The sequence below is a fragment of the Onychomys torridus genome, chromosome 8, assembly GCF_903995425.1.
Source record: "Onychomys torridus chromosome 8, mOncTor1.1, whole genome shotgun sequence".
NCBI classification, from domain to species: domain Eukaryota; kingdom Metazoa; phylum Chordata; class Mammalia; order Rodentia; family Cricetidae; genus Onychomys; species Onychomys torridus.
This window is the reverse complement of record NC_050450.1, coordinates 73,490,229-73,497,872: the sequence shown is the minus strand read 5'-3', so window position 1 is coordinate 73,497,872 and position 7,644 is coordinate 73,490,229.

The following is a 7,644-nucleotide window of genomic DNA, read 5'->3' as shown; positions in this document are numbered from 1 at the left end:
CACTAAGCAACACCCCAGCTCTATGTTACAGTTATGATACCATTTCATCAAAACTTAGCACATATTATATCTTTCCAGAAATAGTTACTTGTTTTTTTTTTTTAAACAACTTTTAAATACTCAAATTTTAACAAGTTTAATTTTATTTAGTTAGTTAGATATCTGAAACAGGGTCTCGCTATATAGGCCTGGCTGGCTTGGAACTTGGTATGTACACCAGGCTACCCTAATCTTGAACTCAGAGACCTGCCTCTGCCTTCCATATTCTCATTTGTGTGTGTGTGTGCATGTGTGCATATGACTATTACATGTACCATGTGCAAACAGCCCAAGCAGGCCAGAAGAGGCCGTCAGATTCCCTGGAGCTGGAGCTACAGGCAGTTGTTAAGTCTCCTGAGGTGGGTACTGGGAACTGAAGCCAAGTCCTCTGCAAGTGCAGCACAGGCTTAACTGCTGAACCATATCTCCACCACCTAACAGCACTTACTGAATACCATGTACAAGGCTCTGTACTAAGAAGCTTGCACATATTACTTCAAATAATGCTTACTAACTAAAGTTTACTAACTTGTGAGACATACAAGTACTCCCATTATTTCATCTTACAAATGAAAAAAAGCAATACTTTGAATGGTTAAGAAGCTTGTTTAAGATAACTCAATATTAAGTAACAGAACTCTCAGATCAATTCCAAACCATATAGTGTCTAAATTCAGTGACAGTCAACAATTCTGTAATACTAAACTATAACTGTAAATTCAGCAGACGGAATCACTCACTCACTCTACTAAAGGACAGACTATAAAAATAACCCCATAGCAGACACAAAGCATGGGAAAAGGTTACAAGCAAACATGAAGGATGCCTGTAAGTCTGAGCCAACAGAACTATACAAAGGATGCCTGCAGAATGCACTCATCTAACAAGAAAAAACAGTAAAAAGAGAAATACATTCATTTCTCTCTTTATTGCATCCAGAAAAGTTCAAGAGACAACAGCAAAGGCTGAAGACAACAGGTGGGTACCAAGGCTGGAGCACTTGCTGCTCAATCATGAGGACTGGAGTGGATTCCAGCACCCACACACTTCAGCCCTATGGAATCCAACACTTCTTCTGGCCTCCCTGTGTACCCACAAGGACAATAAACTACCAGGCAGTTAAACTACCAGGAACAGAATGAAAAGGTACTTCACAGAATGGAAGAAGCTATATAAAATGTTCCTACAACTCAAATCAGTCAGACAGGCCACCTAAAGGAAAAAGTACAATATGCCTAAATAGGCCTTGAACCAAAGAGAAAACTCCAGAAAAAACATGCAAAGGTATTCAATTTTTTTCAGTCATCTGGTAAATAATAATTTTAAAAAAACACACAAGATACCACTGCATGAGTACCAAACTGCTTAAAATATGACATAGCAAATGTGGTTAGAAATACTGAGCAACATGGACTCTAATCAACTACTGAGAAAATATGAATGTAAATGGGCACACTGCAGGAATATTTGGGTATCATGCAAGAGGTGAAGACAGGCATACTCTTCAACCACCCCCTGGGAATACACCACGTTACTGCAGAAACAAAGAATAGAAACAAATGGCCAAAGCAATGCTGTTCATGAAGGCTAAAAATAGACATCAATCCTAATGTCCTCCTGACTATACACAATGCATAAATCTAATAAAGGCATGAGGTAAAAGAAGGTATATATGTGAGTCTCTGCAAATATATTGCATTCAACAGACTTGGTGAAACTACTAAGAAAAATAAATGCCCTCTGAACTTCACACCAGCAGCACAGAAATAAAGTTGTAAAGGAGTAATTTGGAAGTAGATAGAAATACGAAGCCACAGTGGCAGAAAACTGTAATCCCAACTACTGGGGAAGCCGAAGCACAACAGTCAACATTCAAGGCAAGCTTGGGCAACTTCATGAGACCATCTCAAGAAGTAAAAAGGAAAGTTTACCCAACATGCACTAACTTCTATATTCAATACCCAGCAACACGCACAAACACACAAGACCAGCATGGACATACAGGTACATCTACAATACAGCCAGTGTTCTCTTCCCTAATTGGACAGTATATTTATTCACTACTGACATTCAGTCAACATCTGATATTCAGTGGCACACATGTAGTACCAACACTTGGAGAGGTAGAAGAGCTGAGTTCAAGACCAGCCTGGTCTACATAACATATCATGTTTTAAGCTAGCCAGGGCTACACAGTAACACCCTGTGTCTCAAAAATACCAAGCAAACAACAACAAAAGACAAATTCAGAAAAACAAAAATTTATTAAGACATACAAGTAATTGAGTCATGTACTAACTCACCTAAAATAAAATGGTATTGGAATGGAGGGCAAATAAGAGAACATTCAAAACCACAATATTACTTAAATCACATTTCTGAACCTGACATGATGGTATACACCTGTAATATCAGCACTTAGGGGGTAGGAGGAGGAGGATCAAGAGTCACAGTCATCCTCAGCTACATACAGAATTCCAAGGCAGCCTGGGCTAAATAAGCTCTGATTCAAAATAAGAAAATTTACAGTCAGGCATAACAGTGTGTGCCTTTAATCTGGAAGGCACAAGCATGTGGATCTCTGATCTACACAGTAAGTACCAGGACAGCAGGGCTGAGTAGAGAGACCATGTCTCCAAAAAAAAAAAAGAAAAAGAAAATTTACAAAGATGACTCAGTGAGCAAAGGCACCCAAATGACAGAGAAAACTAATTCCCACAAACTGCCCTCTGAATTTCATATGCATCCATACACATACATAAAATAAATACACAAATAAATGTAAAAGAATCCCACGATTTTGGTCAAAAGCAAATAGATATTCTGTAGTGGACTACAAGTAATGAAATTCACTTGAAATGCCACCTTTATCATGTTACAATGTTTGTCTCAGTTGTAATTCTGAATTTAAACATCTATTTATAGTGTTTAATAATTCAGTTTAAGCATTCCTCCACTTGTTCTTTTATAATTCTCTTACATATATTTTCCAAATAAGCCTATAAACTTGTTTTCTAGTGGAGTTTTGTGGGGTGTTTTGTTGTTTTTAAGATGGGGTATCTCACTGTATTTTCCAGGAACCCACAATCCTGCCTCATCCTCCCAAATACAATAAGATTATGGGTTATGCACGACTGCTTACAGACCCAGGATAAACACATAACATTTCTAGCTTCACACCTACATGGGTGGCTAAGGCAGGGAGTTCCAGGAGTCCCTGAGTTCAAGGCTGTGTTATGCTGTGTTGATCACGCGTGTGCACCTGCAGAGAACCAACCCTTCAGTTCATAGGTCACAGCAACAGGCCAGTTTTGGGGCTGTTGTTATTGCTGTTTCGGTTTATTACTCAGACTGGGAGCAACCATCAAATCCTTTTGCCTCAACATCCCTAGGAACTGAGATTTCACTCTTACCTTATACTAGGCAAGATTTAGTGGCTCTCTTCTTACTTATTTTTTAATATTTTTGTTTGTTTTGGTGGGGCTGGAGAGTGAACCCAAGGTCTTGTGCATTCTAGACAGATGAACAATCTATAGTCTTTTTTGTTTTCTAAAGTTTCTTTTTTTTAATTTTATGTGTATGTGTGAGCACCTGCATGCATGTCTGTGAATCACATGTATGTCTGGTGCTTGAGTAGACCAGGAGAGAGCACTGGACCCCCTGGAACTGAAGTTACAGGCTACCAAGTGAGCCACCAAGTGGTTCCAGGTCCTCACCAAACTCACTCACTGAAGTTAAGTGAGTGATCCTAACTGTGGAACCATCTTTCTAGCCCCATGTTTTGGGGGTTTTAAGATAGGATTTCATTATATAGCACTAGTTGGCTATGCAGCTCAGACCAGCCCTGAACTCATAACAATCCTGTCTCAGTGTCTGGAGTGCTGGGATTACAGTCCCAAACCACCTTACTCAGCTAAGACTCAGTCTTTAAAAAAAAAAAAATTAAGTTTTTGAGCTTGGAGTGGTGGCATACACCTATGGTTCCAGCTCTTGGCAGGAAGAGGCAGGAGAATCAGAAGTTCAGAGTCTGTGCTACATGCGATGGATGACAGGGAGGGAGCAAAAAGACTGTGTGCTTCATACCAATTCTGAAACCTGGAGTATGTATCAGTTAGCAATATACTCATTTACCTCTTAGGGGATAGGCGGACTGTCACAGCTCCACCTTACAGATAAGGGCACTCTGGCACAATACAGTCTTACGAAAGGTCAGAGCACAAGTAAGAGAAGCTCGGATTCAAAACAAGCCAAGAATATCCTCCTCGCTCTTGCCACACTAGGAAGCCTATCATGGGGAGGACAGACCACATATAGGACTTTGGGACATGATGGCAATACTCTTCTCCAGGAATGTACTGAAAGCAATTATCACAAGTCTCTAAAATCAGAAAGACTGGTGCAGTTAGTAAAACACAAAAGGAGCAGAGCTAATGATCACATATATTCCTATATGAAGTGTATTCATTGCAACAATCTGAGAGATAGCCAAGCATGGCAGCCCAGGTCTGTAACCCCAGCACTTGGGAGTCTCGAGACAGGAAGATCGATGACATGTGAGTTCAAGGACAGCCTGGGATATACAGTGAATTCCAGGACGGCTCAAATGCTTGTCTCAAAAAATATAAATAAATAAATAAAAGTCTGAGAAGGCTTGAAAAATGACACAATTTTTATAAGTCAAATGATAATTAGAAAATGAAACGAGCCTGCAACATCTGATTCATGTTCTTTATTGAAATAAATATAGTCTATTACAGCAAAAGGACCCTAACAAAACTGCCCTTGAATCTGGGCAAGTCCCCAGGCTTTTGACCTTTCTGAGATCAGTTTCTTCAGTTTTGTATATTCCTTTCTGTTCTGGCAAAGTCAACCCATTTTGTAGTACCCAATCCCTACAGACAGGATTCTTATTCTTCATCATCAATCTTTTTGTTGGTTTTTGAGGCAGGTTTCTCTGTGTAGCCCTGGCTGTCCTGGAACTTGCTCTGTACACCATGCTGGCCTCAAACTCACAGAGATCCGCCTGCCTTTAATCATGAGTCCTGGGATTAAAGACAAATGCCACCACAGTCTATCAATCTTAAACTGTTTCTGTTACTATAACAAAATACTTAAGACATTTATTATACTTAATAATTTATTTCGAGACAGGCTGTCACTCTGTACCCCAAGCTGGCTCCCAACTTGCAGTGACCCTTGCGCTTGGATTACAGGCAGGCACCACCACCACATCCATCCACTATAGTGAGACCTTATCTAAAATATAAATTCATTTTAAAAAATTTAAACTAGTGCTGTGTTTGATCATTTAAGAAGTGTTTGTCAGGTTTCCCACTGTTACCTTTTTTCCTTTGGAATTAAGTATTTTGGGGGGAAGGTATATGAAATGACAAAAATATGCCTTTAGTGGGTTGTTATCCCCACTGAAACCTGTGAATATGGCATTATTTGGCAAGGGGTCTTTGCAGATGTAAGCAGGTTAAGAATCTTAAAAAGAGATCATCCTGGATTAGAGTGAGCACTAATTCAAGAACCAGTAGCCTCAGAAGGGAGAAGAGAAGACAATGCAGAGAAGGAAATACACAAACAAGAGGCTGAGTTACAGAGATGCATCCACCTTCAAGCCAAGAAAGGCAAAGGACCACTGGCAGCCACCAGAAGGTGGGCAGACAACAGATTCTCCATAAGGAATCAACTCTCTTGACTCCTTAATTTCCAACTTATGGCATCCAAAGCCATACAGGCATAAGTTTCTATTTGTTGTTTGTTGGTTTGTTTGTTTTGTGGACAGGAGGGGATGTAAGCCATGGCTTACAGGAGGTCTGAAGACACCCTGAGTCAGTTCTCTAATTCCACCAAGTGTGTTTCTAGGGATCAAACCCAGGTAATCAGGTTTTCCCCGCAAGTGCCTCTATCCACTGAGTCATCTCAATGCCCAATGCACAATCGATTTTATATGTCTAAGTGTATATATACATACAAATGAGCAATGCACAGGCATATGTGTTCACATGTATGTGAAGGCCAGGACTGGTCCTGAACAGCCTAGGAGGCTGCTGCTAACACCTCCCATGCTTTACTCCCCAGCAGGGTGAGTAAGCTGGTTATGCAGGTAAAGGTGCTTCCTTCCAACCCCTGACAACCTTAACTTTATCTTCAGGACTCACACAGAGGAACAAGAACCCATTCCTACAAACTGTCTGTCCTTTGACCTACACCCACACCCCACACATAATAATAAAAGTAACAAGTTGATCAACATGTTTATTAAAAAGTATAAAGAAGCCAATTTATTTCATTTTTATACTGGACAGAAATCCAACTAACTTCAAATGACTGTTGAGCAGCTACGTTACTTCACATGCTAAATGGGCAACCCTAAGAGTCTTAGTTGCATGTAAGGCAATTAGCTTTGCAGATAAAACCTCAAGATTCAGCAAGAGGCAGACACTCGGACACACTGGTCTCTCAGTGGTCAACAGAATCTTCAGAGCAGTGCCTCATCATCATTCGAAGAGCTCTCTGTCCTCTGGGCTGTGCTTACTCAGGCACTGGTTGAGCAAAAGCAATGCTTGGTAAAACTCCGAGTGCCCTGGCAACAGTCATGACAGAAGCCTCCAAGCCAGCTAGTTGTCACTGTGTTGTTCACAGCTACACACTTACAGTTGGTTTGGGGAGGCTTGGTAAGGCACACCTGTAAATTTAGCACTCAAGAGCCTGAAGCAGTAAGATTAAAATTTCACAATCAAGGGGCTGGGAAGACAGCTCAGTTGGTAAAGTGTTGGCAGAATCCACATAAAAAGCCGGGTAAAGCTAAGAGCTTCTGATCCCAGCCCTAGGGAGATAGAAAAAGATACCTAGGGTCACTAGCCAGACAGCTTAGCCTACTTACTGAAGGCTACCTCGGTAAGAGATCATCTTTTAAAAAAAATAAAAATAAAACAGCTGGGCAGTGGTGGCGCACACCTTTAATCCCAGCACTTGGGAGGCAGAGCCAGGCAGATCTCTGTGAGTTCCAGGCCAGTGTGGTGGTCCACAGAGCAAGATCCAGGACAGGACCCAACACTACACAGAGAAACCCTGTCTCAAAAAACCAAAAACAAAACAAAAACAAACCCACAGCTGCCAGTATACCTGAGGAATGATACCAAAGGTTTTCCTCTTAGCCACACATGGACATAAACTTCAAAGGCAGCCTGGGTATGTGGTAGCTGGCACACAGCTATAATCCAAAAGCTTAGAAAACGAAGGCAGGGGGATCGGAAATTCACATGCAGCAAATTCAAGAGACTTCCCTAACTATGAAACCACGGCTAAGGAGAAAAAAGATACCTCATTCCATACTTAGGAGCTGTAAAAGACACAGATGTTGGGGAGGATGGGGGTGTCATTCTTTCAGTAACTTATTTTTACTTTTTAGGTTATAGTATAATTACATCATCTCCCCCCTTCTCCTTCCTTGCTCCAACCCCCCCCCCCAACCAAGTGCACAAACACCATTATTCAAATTCATGGGGTAAGGACTTTAATGTAAGACTTTAAATTTTTCATTAGTGAGATTTCAGATCATAATTCAACTAACCTTAAGATACAACCACTTGACAC